Source organism: Mustela nivalis, assembly GCF_964662115.1.
Source record: "Mustela nivalis genome assembly, chromosome: 13".
Lineage (NCBI taxonomy): Eukaryota > Metazoa > Chordata > Mammalia > Carnivora > Mustelidae > Mustela > Mustela nivalis.
The window spans coordinates 67,620,779-67,634,789 of record NC_139032.1 but is presented as its reverse complement, the minus strand read 5'-3'; the positions used below and the strand labels follow the sequence as shown (position 1 = coordinate 67,634,789).

Sequence of the window (14,011 nt, the reverse complement as noted above, 5' to 3'; positions counted from 1 at the left end):
GAGAAAACTTCTGGTCAAGAAACTTCCTCTGTATGATAGCTTTTTGTTTTTTGTGATCTAGGATATAGTCAGTCTTGATAAGTATCCCATATATGTTTTCAGTTTTTTGCCAATGTAAATAATGTGCAAAGATAAAAAATTTTATTCTTTCATCTTTGGCTGCATCTGACTATTTAGGATAAGAAATTTAAAACAGTTCTACTTCTTTGAACCTCCTATGCACTATTTGATTTTGGTTAAACATATTATATTTAGTCTTCAAGTGTTCATCTTTATTCCTTTAAATATACTAACATCTCTATAACTTGATGTCTAAACTTTTTATCCTTTGTTCTCCAGCTGAATAAGAAGAGGAAATCAGCAAAGTTGTACTTACCCTCCTGCTTTTTCTCCTCCTTCAATCTGGACTTTTATTACTTATTTCTACCATGTTACAGTTCTATCATATTCTGTTACTACAAATCTCACAACTATTTTGCTGTATCTTCCCTGTCAATCCTTTTGCTGAATCATCTCTGTTCATCTACTGAATGGCTGATATTCATCTTCTTGCAGTTAATCAAAAAACTTACAGATATTATTTACCTTCAGTTCTTACATTGTTCAAATAAACTAGTCAGCTGATAGTTGGACTGAGATGATACTTTCTTTCCCCTGATGACTTGTAGGCTTTGTACCACTGTTCTATAATGCTAAATATTCCCTTCATGGTATCTGATCCTTCCCCTAGGTCTCCCCTACAGGTAAATTAACATTTTTAATGGGATGAACAGAGAATGCATTCCTTACCTCTGAAATCCAATTTTTTAAAAACTAGGCCACATAATGATGTTGATGACTGTATAGTTGACCCTTGAACAACATGGGTTTGAATTATATGGATCCACTTATACATAGATTTTTTAACTATAAATTCATTTTCTCTTCCTTATGGTATTCTTAATAACATTTTCTTCTCTCTAGCTTACCTTATAGTAAAAATACAGTATATAATACATTTGGCATATGTGTTAGCCAACTGTTTATGTTATCAATAAGACTTCTGGTCAATGGTAGGCTATCAGTTATTTAAGATTTTTAGGGAGTCAAAAGTTAACGCAAAGATTTTCAACTGTATGGGGGGATGGTCGGTATCCCTAATCCCCACACTGTTCAAGGGTTAATGTACACTGATTTTTCTTTATTACCTGCCTTTTTGATCTGTAGAACTAAGATTTCTTTAGTAGGAAGTTTCTTAAGTTAGACGTTTCAATATTTCCAGAACAAAACTGAGCATTCGTTTCATCTCTTTTCATTCTCATTTCACTGTGTTCAACTTTCAAAACCCTGTTGTCATGCCCCTTACTGACTTTTCAACAGTGTTAATTCTCCCTTTTGCTTCCAAGATGGCCATTTACTTCTCTGATTTTATTTTTCTTCCTTTTCTTTCTTGAGCTCTGCCAGATTATGATTTATCATCTCCTGTTGACTTACTATTTCTCCCTGACCAATAAACCTTGTCTACTATTTTAAAGAAGTGATTGTTTCATTAAATTTGTTAGGCCAATACAGTTTCCTCATGTTTCTCATGTCACTTGTTTTTCTGTTTCTTTTTTCCTTTTTCTCACAGCATTTCTGTGTAGATACTGTGCTTGTTTCCTTTTTATTATTTACCCATGAATGATGTGAACTTTACTAGGATCAGTTATTTGCAAGAGGATTGTGGAAGGAAGAAGCAGGCTTGGTTCTAGTCTAAAAGGTAGTCACTGATGTACAAGAAAGCATTTTACGACAGAGTGTTTTGTGCCTGTGTGTGTGAGAGAAAAGAAACAAAGAGAATGTGTCTGAGAACAAATGAGATAAAGTTATTTAGCCATGACTTCTTGCTTCACCAAGAAAGTGTCTTCTGCAAAGACAGTTTATCTCTGTTTTCTCCTTTGCTCTTCCTTTCCAGGCAGTTCATGCAGCCAAACGATCCAAGGAAGCTCTCACTGCCCTCCTATACATCCTGATCCCACTGTAAACAGATCTCTCTCACGTTGCTCTACAAGCTCTGAGATCTCTTCCTACTAGTTCCCTCTTTTAATCTCTTCCTGCTTACATTGGACAGCATTTCTCAAATATTTTGGTTTGGGGTTACAGGATTTCTGGTCTCATCAAAGACGTAATCTCTGTGTCTCGTTCTCCTTGTTGTTTCAGGGTAATTTCAGATAGAAGAGGGAACCAATGTCTCTACTCTGCCATCTTAAAAATCAAAAGTCTTGGCTTAGTTTTAAAACACAAATGAGCTTCCAGAGCCAAAGTCTACATGAAGCAAACATGGTATTATATAAAGTCAACAAACTACTTAAGACAAATGATACCAACACTAATATGAATAATCCATTTGATGTACAGATAATGTACAGAGCAAAAACAAATGAGTAAATCACGATCATGTTGTTTCCTCAAACTATAAAAACTAGCAACACATATAAAATAACATTGATGATGACATCAGTTTTTGCTGTCGGCTAAAATCTGCTGAAATAAAACAAATACTCTGATAAAAGTAACTCACAAGATAATAAGGAGAATATCCTTCACTTTCAATATTTCAGTGCAGTTTCTTGTAGTTATATTAAATAGTGCACCAACATATTGTATACTGATTCCTATGTAATTTTCTAAAGTGGTATTCAGAGTGTGCCATAACTGAGACTCTTCTATGCCTGAATAAACAGAAAGAAAGCATAAAAGGCCTATATATACTACTACAGCATGTTTCTAACCTATAATTAATTCTTAACATAAACCTCCAACACATATAATCAATCACTTAATTCTACTGTTATCAAGATGATATCTAATTAACTTTATTATTTTCTATAAATGCCAAGGCAATTCAATTGTAAAGGAGGAGTATTCAAAACATTCCTTTTGGGGTGCCTGGGTGGCTCAGTGGTTTAAGCCACTACCTTCGGCTTGGGTCATGATCTCAGGGTCCTAGGATCAAACCCCGCATCAGGCTCTCTGCTCAGCGGGGAGCCTGCTTCCCCATCTCTCTCTGCCTGCCTCTCTGCCTACTTGTGATCTCTGTCAAATAAATAAATAAAATCTTTAAGAAAAAAAACCCCTCAAAAAAAAAAAAACAACCCTCCTTTTTGCTAGCATGATCTCTTTATTAGAAATGTTTACCACTTTAAAATGAAAAATATGATACATACAAGAGAGGCCAAGGCTTATTGATTGTACCTCTAAAATATCTCTGGCATCAACTTCCTCTTCTCTCTTCACTGTAACTCTAACTTAGACTCTAATTGTACCTAATGTCGCAATTTCAAATGAATCCCCAGTCTCCACTTTCTACCTACCCATAACCTCACTTACACAGTAACAGATCCACCAAGTTGCTGACAGATGAATCAAGATATGCCACGATAACTATTTTTCAATGACTCTCTACCACCTACAAATAAAGTTCCAATTCCAAACGAGAATTCACAATCCGACTGAATACAAGCAAATTCTGTAGGCTTCTCCCACTTCATACACCCTGAAATTTTTGCCCAAGAATCCCTAGAATACATACCACACTTTTCTGCCTCTGCTTTTGCTCATTCCCTCTTGCATGAAATGCTCTCATCCGTTTCCATAAACCTAGCTCAACACCTCTTTTCATAACTCTTCTCAAGTAACCCTTGTATAAAGTCTCTCATGCCCTTCTGAGTCAAAATTAATCTCTCCTATCTCTAAATCCCTAGTTTTACCTTCCTTCTTGGGAATATTTACTGTTTGATAAGTAAGATGGTTTCCTATTTTCTAAGACTTTAGAGATGAAGAGAAGTTCTCAGAAGAATGGTGGTGTTGATGGTGATGGAAGGTGTGATGTATCTACAGAACAGCATGGGAAGTTTTTTCCAAAATGTAAACCTCATTCCTTACCACCCCACATCTAGTTTGTGATAGACTCTATTAGAAGCAAATATGGAGGCAATGTAAACAGTGTTATTGCTATGAAGGCGTAGGCACAAGTTCCTATGGGAGCACAAGGAGGGGCTTTTACTACCTTCCACTTTGGATTATACTTATTAGTACAGATGAATCATTCCCCTCACCAGCCTAAAACTGACTGAATTAAGAAATAACACGTATGCTTAGTATACTAATACTTTGCATAATACTGAAGTACACAAAATAATTTTTAAAAGTTTTTATTTTAAGAAGTTCTCTGTCCTGCAGGAACTTTTATGTTAAAACAAAACATGAAATATGAAAAAGTGATTTTTTATTAGAATTTAAAGACCATACTTTGTTATAATCCTGAAGAAGAAACACTTAAAAATATCATATGGGGAAATATAGCATAGAAGCAAAATAAAAACATTCTTTGTGTATACATTTCTTTTTGTATGTGATATTTTACCTATCATAATAAAAGCTCTGGGGAGGATAAGTAATTACTTATACTTAGGGAAAGCTTCCTAAAAAAGACAGGATATCATGTCTAATGAAAAAGAGATGAGTATTATAGAGTTAATAAATTAAAATGAGGGGAAAATAAAGGGAAAAGACAGCAAATGTTTTCAGAAAAATATATAATGCAGAGGCACCTGGGTGGCTCAGTGGATTAAGCCTCTGCCTTCGGCTCGGGTCATGACCTCAGGGTCCTGGGATGGAGCCCCGCATCGGGCTCTCTGCTCAACAGGGAGCCTGCTTCCCCTCCTCTCTCTCTGCCTGTCTCTCTGCCTACTTGTGATCTCTGTCAAATAAATAAAATCTTAAAAAAAAAAAAAAAAAGAAAAATATATAATGCAGACACTAAGGGAAGTTAGGAGGTTTAAGTAACTCAAGGTTCTTCAAGATCTAATGCAAATATGAGAAGGTTAATGTAAGTATGGTATAGTACAGCAAAGAATGTGGCTCAGATGACAAGGAAGCTTGCCATCCCTAGTGCCATAACCTGAGAATGGGCAATAAAAGGATTGGGTAGATCTGCTTCCCAACGGACTTTTAATGGGTTATGGGTGTCAGAGCTATCAATCCTCTGTCTTTGGGCCTGGGGTAGCCAGAGCCCAAAACTGGCCATCTCCAGCCAAGAATAAATACCTTCTTATATCCTTTATTATCATTTTCACTATGTGTCAAGACATGAAACAGTTTGGAAAAAATGGGTGGTAGATCAAAGCCACACACAAATGTGAAGGGAAATACAAAGGATGGGAAATTCAAGACAAATGCTCGGGCTCTCTCTATAGCCACAAGCAGTATTTCGTGTTCTTTCAGCTTCCCATTTGCCCATTTTACATTATTTGTTTTTTTGCAGGTAATGGCAATGAAAGACTCTGACACCCGGCTTACCCGACATCCCATGAACACCACCACCACCACTCCTTTGAGAATCATTTGCGTAAGGATCTGTCTGAAAGAATGTCTAAGTGCCTGGTTTTTTTATTCCTGCCTTCTGGATCATTTCTCTTGACATGAGAGGCCCTCCAACAAGAAATGTCAGCCTTGACACTTAATTTAGGTTCACAGATGATGTGTGTTAGCCTGTTCCCCTCAATGCTGCTAGGTCGCAACTTACTTAGGGACATGAGGGAAAGGAGAGAGAGGCATTGTTGGTATGAATCAGAAAGAACTGAAATTCAAATATGGCTTGCCCTGCAAAATAAAACAGACTAACCCACAGAGAAGAGAACAGTGTAATTAGGCAAAGGCACAATTAGAGAGCTGAGGCAGAATTTTAGAAAGCTCAAAGAGAAAATGCTTCTGCAAATGTATTCAAGGTAAGACATGAAAAAAAAAATCAACATTTCCAGTTGCTATAAATAAAAAAAGGCCCAGTAGCAGTAGATGCTACCCATCTTCCCTAAATACTGCCAGTCTTGCTGTTCATTTCCTTTTCTTTCACAGCTAACTTCTTAATAGTTATCAGTAGCCTGGGAGTTAGGTTAGACTGCACAGAGTTAAGAATTCTCTTTATCTGCTTACTACTCATTTACTTCTTAACCTTTTGCAATATAACCTCTAATTCAACATGCTGACACGTGGGATTAAAAAAAAAAGTCGATCTAATACTCCAGAAAAATTACAAATATATAGTGACTCTTTTCTAAATGACTAGGGAATGATAAGGTTCTGCAAAGAGTGTCTGAAATGAAAAACCTAGATAAAAAAAGTCTAGCTGAGGGGTGCCTGGGTGGCTCAGTGAGTTAAAGCCTCTGCCTTTGGCTCAGATCATGATCCCAGGGTCCTGGGATCAAGCCCTGCACAGGGCTCTCTGTTCAGCAGGGAGCCTGCCCCCCACTCCCGCCCCCGCTATGCCTGCCTCTCTGCCTGCTTGTGATCTCTGTCAAATAAATAAATAAAATCTTTAAAAAAAAAAAAAAAGACTAGCTGAAAAAGGAAGTGAAGATAGGAGGGGATATTACAAGGGCAAAGTAAAAAGGTGAAGGAAATGGTGTTAATATGCCTACGAATCTCTGCTGGATATAAAATCCAGATGGATGTTCTCTTTACATTCTCTTGCTCTTTTTTTTTTTTTTAAGATTTTTATTTATTTGACACAGAGAGAGAGAGAGATAACAAGCAGGCAGAGGGGCAGGCAGAGAGAGAGAGGGGGAAGCAGGCTCCTCGTTGAGCAGAGGGCCTGATGTGGGGCTCGATCCCAGGACCCTGAGATATGACCTGAGCTGAAGGCAGAGGCTTAACCCACTGAGCCACTCAGGCACCCCTTCTCTTGCTCTTAATCATTTTATTAGGGATACTTCCCTAATCTACTGGCTAATTATGACTTATAAATATTCTAGCTGACTGCTGGCTATTTCTTCTCGAACATACCACTACCACCTAAAGCGAATTACTGTCCACCTTCACACTAGATTTCCTCCACAACTTGACCATCTATTTTATTAACAGTATCCCTATATTCTCAATTACTTATGTTCAAAACAAAATAGTTTTTGCGGTTCTAACTCTTCATCTAATGAGTCAACAAACTGTGTATCCTTCTCAGTGCCTCTAAAAGCTATCATTTCTTTTCCATTTGCATATAGTTAGCCTCGTTTAAAGGCCTTATTACCTCTGTCTAGATAGAAAGCCTCCTACATGAATATCCTATCAGACTTTCCTCAAAATACCCATCTTAGGGATCAAAGTCAAATTATTTCTAGCATACCTCTTTGTGTCACTTCCACTGCTTTAAGACCTTCTATGGCTTATTCTGTACTATTCTTTTATACGAATCTGCTGATACAGTGCCATCTCACCTGGGTGCCGTCACCTATGCTATTGCTTCTATCTACAATGCTTTCTCCTCCCCACCCCCCTGCCCCTCTCACTGTCTACTGAGTAGTTAAGAGTAGAGGCTCAAATACAGACTGCTCTCTTCAAATCCTGCTCTGACACTTGCAACCCGTAGGACTTTGGGAAGGTTACTTAACATCTTTGTGCCCCTGTCTTCAGAGTGCATCTATAAATTGTACTTGACGCAAAAGGCTCTTCTGAGGATTGAACATATCAATTCATGTAAAGCACTGAACAGCATCTAGAACATCAGAGTGTACGGTAATGCCAGCAATAATTAATAATAGTCATCTTAAAGCTCTACTAATAATTTCCTTTGCTCTCACACAATTAAAGTCCCCCTCTCTCATATTCCCACACCACTGTATATCTGTACTATTTTTAGTACAGATTTAGTCTTAAATTACAGTCCCTTGAGACAGGAGGCTATCATTCATGTTTTTTATCCCATGGTTTTCTTCTGCGTTTCAAACTCTTCCACAATAGAATCTAAGCACAAACACAGATTTTAAAAGCAACCTTTTACAGAAGAGAAGAGTTCTATGTGGCCAGGAGAGTACAAGAGAATGAGATGAGAGATGAATGCAAGCAGGTGCAGGTGAAGAGTGACAGCCAGAGTTTACGACAGAGGTCAGTTTGCCGTGCTACCTCGTTCATTCATCCTTCCATTAACTTCACAGATATTGTTGAACCCGATGTACTAGACACCGGGCAAGCTGCTAGCAGTTCCCTGTCACAAGACTATGTATCACATAGACAAAAGATTATGGTTATTTCAAAGGCAGTGGAAACTTGAGAAACCAAGGAATTTTTTTTTTCGACCCAACCATTATTTATATAGGCTATTCCTTGAGGTCATTTAGAGTTACTTTAGTTAGCGTACACTCCAGAGTAATAACAGTGGTTGTCTTTGGGTTGGGTGGAGTGAAGGTATTTTTTTCTGTTTATCCTATGTGAACATCAATTGATTTTCAAATATTAAAATTTTTTTTTAACTTTTAAAAGTTTTCTTTCATTTTGTGTCAATTAACAAGTACTCATTGACTACAGCTTACATGTTATAAGCTTTAATTATGTTAATCTCTTCCCATTTTTTGAGAAAAAAACTTGTTAAACCAAGTTATTTTTAATTGAGTCTTCCCCTCAAGAATGCAAGTACTTGGGGCGCCTGGGTGGCTCAGTGGGTTAAAGCCTCTGCCTTCGGCTCAGGTCATGATCCCAGGGTCCTGGGATTGAGCCCCACATCAGGCTCTTTGCTCAACAGGGAGCCTGCTTCCACCTCTCTCTGTCTGCCTCTCTGCCTACTTGTGATCGCTGTCTGTCAAATAAATAGATAAAATCTTAAAAAAAAAAAAAAAGAATGCAAGTACTTGATTGGTTGGTTAACATGTGGATATTGAGCTTAGTAAAATTATATAACTAACAGAATCAAACACAGGGCTCAGAATGTATTCAGTACTTAATATATAAAAACTTACTGATTTAGAATCTACATTTTACACAAATCAAAACCACAGTAAGATACCACCTCACACCAGTCAGAATGGCTACAATTAACAAGTCAGAAAATGACAGGTGATGGAGAGGATGAGTAGAAAGGGGAACCCTCCTACACTGTTGGTGGGAATGCAAGCTGGTACAGTAACTCTGGAAAACAGCATGGAGGTTCCTCAAAAAGTTGAAAATAGAGCTGCTCTACGACCCAGCAATCACACTACTGGGTATTTACCCTAAAGATACAAACGTAGTGGTCTGAAGGGGCACATGTACCCGAATGTTTATAGCAGCAATGTCCACAACAGCTAACTATAGAAAGAACCTAGATGTTCATCAACAGATGAATGGATAAAGAAGATAAAGAAGATGTGATTGATATATATATATATACATATACATATGTACATATATATTTATTTTTATATATTTATTATTTTTATACTATTTTATAATATTATTTATTTATATGCATATATATGTGTGTATATATACATATATATATGGTTACTATGCAGCCATCAAAAAGAAAAACAAAATCTTGCCACTTGCAATGACGTGGATGGAACTAAAGGGTATCATGCTAAGTGAAATAAATCAGAGAATTATCATATGATCTCTCTGATATGAGGAATTTGAGAGGCAGGGCAGGGGGTTGTGTGGGAAGGGAGGGAAAAAATTAAAATAGATGGGACCGTGGAGGGAGACAAACCATAAGAGACTCTTAATCTCAGGAAACAAACTGAGGGTTGCTGGAGGGGCGGGGGGTGGGAGGGATGGAATGACTGGGTGACGGGATGTTGAGGAGGGTATGTGCTACAGTGAGCACTGTGAATTGTGCAAGACTGATGATTCACAGACCTGTACCCCTAAAGCAAATAATACATTATATGTTAATTAAAAAAAAAAAGGAATCTACATTTTAACAAGATCCTCAGGTGATTCCTATGTATGTTTAAATCTGAAAAGCACTGACCTAGAAGCTAAGACCCTTACAAACAGGAATAATAGGAACAATATCACATCTGCCTTGTTCATCAGTACTTCCTTAGGACCCAGCAGTGCCTGAAACACATAAATATTTGTTGAATAAATATGTAAATGATATTACTTCTGAGTAGACAATTAGAAAGACAGTGGAGATTATATTTATTTATTTTCTGCCAGAGTTCCTAGAAAAGGGTGCTTAGTATTTGCTGCAATACTGTCAAATTATTTTAATAAAATGTTGGCCTAAACAATCTACAAAGGCTACGTGTAATCTTTTCTAAAACGAGTCCTTGCTCATTGCTCTGAGAGCCGTGTCTCCTTCAGTCATTTTTCTAGCCTCCCATCTTTTTTTTATTATGTTACATTAGTCACCAAACAGTACATCATTAGGTTTTGATGTAGTGTTCTATGATTCATTGTTTGCATATAACATCCAGTGCTCCACGCAATCCATGCGCTCCTTAATACCCATCACCAGGATCACCCATCCCCCACCACCCTCCCTTCTAAAACCCTCAGTTTGTTTCCTGGAGTCTGTAGTCTCTCATGGTTCATCTCCCACTTCGATTTCTCCTCCTTCATTTTTCCCTTCTTCTAATGTCCTCCATGCTATTCCTTATGCTCCACAAATAAATGAAACCAAATGAAAACTGACTTTGTTTGATTTATTTCACTCAGCATAATCTCTCCCAGTCCCATCCATGTTGATGCAAAAGTTGGGGATTCATCCCTTCTGGTGGCTGTGTAATATTCCACTGTGTATATGGACCACATCTCCTTTGTCCATTTGTCTGCTGAAAGGCATCTTGGCTCTTTCCACATTTTTCTAGCCTCCTACCTATGGGCACATCCTCTAGTTACTCTAGAATCTATCCCTCAAAGCAAATATTTCAAGATTTTTAACTGCAACCTCTGAGAGAAAACTTACTTTTTAAGTTCCAGTCTATGGGCTCCATCTGCCTGTATTTCCAACTCTATTTCCTACACCTCAGATTCAGTATGTTCAAAAGTAACAATTCTATTCTCCATCAACCATCTCCCTCCCCTATTTCAGAGAGGTTGCTCTCCATTCTTAGACTCAAGTTTTATAGGTCTTAGAGGAGAGAGACCACCTTGTCCAACAATATCATCTTACAGAGACCAGGTTCTAGAAGAATTAAATGACAGCCCAAGAGGCTAATTATTGGCAATATCCAGAGCTACAACCCGAATCACCATACTGCCAAAACATCATTACATGCTGGATTTCTGATAAAATGCTCATTTTTGTCAATGACACTTAAATTCAGTTTTTCAAAACCCAAGTTCTAAATATCACGTAGATCCAAGAAATCAAGTCCTGTATATTGCTGACATGTCTCTTGTTCCTTTTTCTTCCTTTTCAGACATACTGCACTTTCTTTCCACTCGGGGTTCCTTTGATATCCAGTGCCATCCTTCCCAAGTCCTCTATGCCCTTGAAACCTACCACCAGAAACGGACTCTAAAATATGAAAGCCTCAGGGCTCCTGGGTCTCTCAATCAGCTAAACACCCAACTCTTGGTTTGGGCTCAAGTCATGATCTCAGCTCATGAGATCAAGCCCCGAGCACCTCCACTGGCTCCACCTCAGTGCAGAGTACGCTTTGGATTGTTTCCCTCCCCTATGACCCTCCCCCATCCTCTAAAATAAAATATATAAATAAGTAAAATATGAATGCCTCTTCTTGCCTTTTCTATTTTTACCCAAGGTGTTCAACCGAGATGGTTCCTGATGATTCAAACCCTCAAGTCCTATCCATCCCCAGAGTATCCCAATCTTTTTTACAAGGCTTCTCTCTTTTCCCAATCTCTCTCTCTCTTTTTTTTTTTTTTAAGATTTTATTTATTTATTTGTCAGAGAGAGAGCCCAAGACGACAGAGTGACATTCAGAGGCAGAGGCAGAGAGAGAGAAGCAGGCTCCCCCCTGAACAAGGGGCCTGATGTGGGGCTCGATCCCCAAACCCTGGGATCATAACCTGAGCAAAGGCAGCAGCCCAACCAAATAAGCCACCCAGGACCCTTCTTTCCCAATTTTTTTTTTTTTAAGATTTTATTTATTTGTCAGAGAGAGAGAGAAAGTGCACAAGTAGTCAGAGTGGCAGGCAGAGACGGAGAGTGAAGTAGGCTCCCTGCCGAGCAAGGAGCCTGGTGCAGAACTTGATCCCAGGATCCTGGGATCAGGACCTGAGCAGAAGGCAGCGGCTTAATCGACTGAGCCACCCAGGTGTCCCTCTTTTCCCAATTCTTAATGCAATGCTCCATCACTCATTTTGAGCCATGTTCATTGGCTGTTCATCTGTTCATAGGCTGATCTTTATTCTCTGGAAATCTGCTATCTTCAAAAGTAGAAAGAATCTGGTATCATGAAGGTCCTCTTTTACATCTGAGAAAACCAAGGCCCTGAGAAAAGTGACTTGCCTCATGTTACCTGAGAAATTGATGGTGATGAATTCTAAACACAGTTCTCACTCCTACTCAAAGCTTCTAACAACCACCTCTAGGCATACCGACATCCCCCAACTGACAGTGCAAACAAAAGGCAGACATCAAAGCCATATGAAACTTTAGCATGGCTAGCAACGTCCATCTGTTATGAGGCACAAAAAGGGGTTGCTTCAGTAAATAGTCCTCCAAATGAACTAAAAGTTGAACCCACGGGGAAAGCATCAGAATGAGCGATGGTTAATTAAATTATCTCTCACTATACATCTGTTGTAGTTCTCCACTGCCCGAAGAACCGAACACTCAACAGAGCATCAAGGTCCTTCCCGGTGGAGACCCAACGTCAGCTGCCGGCGCATTCCTAGCCTTCACTTCTCTACGTAGACCCATTCCTCCAGCCATTATGCTAATATGCACGCGGTGCTGCCCAAACCCGGTCGTTCCTTTCATGATTTTGCACGCTTGCACACACTGGTCCTACAATATGCAGTGCTCTCCAGCCCCCCACCCCCCACCCCGGTGCCTGTCCTCTCGCAAATCCTGAGATGGCTCTCACGACCCTGCTCAAACATCACTACCCCAAGCAAAGTCCTATGAGGGTCTCGATCGCCCTCCAAAACTGAACTTGTCCCAGGATGCGGATTTTACTTGCTGACACAACCAGGAGCGTGGGAAGGACCGCCCCAGTGGTGAACTGACTCACTGAGTGCCCTCACGCCCCGCCGCCCGCAGCGCACTCAGCCTCTGGCCCGCCTCGGTCCTGGGGAGGGTGGGGGGCGGAGGAAGTAGGTGCCCAGAATGCTGGGGGATCCCGGTGAGGGGACCCGAGAGCCACCGGAGATGCCTGTCTGAAGGTACCCTCTCATCCCCCGCAACCAAAAGGAATCTTCCACCCCTTACCTCACCCAAGAGAGGCGGCAACTCCGCTTTACGGCAATCACAGCAACTGCTGCAAAAGGTGCCGTCAAGTGCAGAGCCGCGGTGGTTCTGGTTGCTGTCGGGGACGATCACGTTTAACTGACTGGGACCCCTATGTGGCCGGGCGTCCTGCCGCTTCTTCGCCGTCCGAAGTTTACGGATCCCTGCGGATTTCCTAGCTTTCCAAAGTCCTTTCGTCGCTTGTCGACGTAACAACTGCAGTATCGCACTGAGGCGACAGGAGATTTCAGGAAGGGGAGCGAGAATCGGAGAGGCGCCACCTGAACCGTGTTTCTTAAAGAGTGTGAATTTAAAATATGGGATCAAATATGGGATGCCTGTGAAAAACGTGAATGTCAGATAAACCACGAATAGTTTTTTAGTGCGTGTGCCACGCAGAGAGATTCAGAATAACTCCCTGAATTCTGTTTAGGGTACACCCATCAGATGGCGGGGGGGCGGGGAACGGATGATGTAGAGGGAAATAGCAGCTGCATTTAATATTGCTCGTGAGGTTGAGGTGCATGACATCCAAGCTCCAGAGAACCATTTTACCCCGATTTTCGTCTGGAAATAAACACGCATACAGTTCCGGCCCTGGCTTTTTGGATCCACAGTGTCACCCAAAGGATTGTTAAGCATCGGATATGTATCCATTTTGACGTGAATATTGAAAACTATAAAGCACTAAATACTGTAATTTTAAGTTGTTTCTACAAAAATTACCATTAGGCCATAGTAAAGACTAAAAATACTCCTTTTGTATATTTGAGCTTTCTAAACTTTGTTTTTTGGGAACAGTATATAATGAAACATTTCCTGTTATGTTTTTCCTTCTAGAAACTTTCTGTGCACATACAAGCTTATTTGGTAGAAGTC

The 14,011-nt window shown here is 39.7% G+C and overlaps 1 protein-coding gene across 3 annotated transcripts in view; it reads right to left on the bottom strand.

Annotated features, from left to right (window-relative positions):
- The window catches only part of FKTN (fukutin), a 97,968-nt gene extending 84,442 nt beyond the window's left edge, over positions 1-13,526 (bottom strand). The window contains exon 1 of one of the 3 annotated variants that reach the window (XM_082695100.1): positions 13,115-13,526. The gene's annotated coding sequence lies outside the window, so the exon portion shown is untranslated. The remainder of the gene's footprint in view (positions 1-13,114) is intronic. The other 2 variants (XM_082695101.1, XM_082695102.1) reach the window with 2 other exon arrangements.
- Between the last annotated feature and the right edge of the window lie 485 nt (positions 13,527-14,011).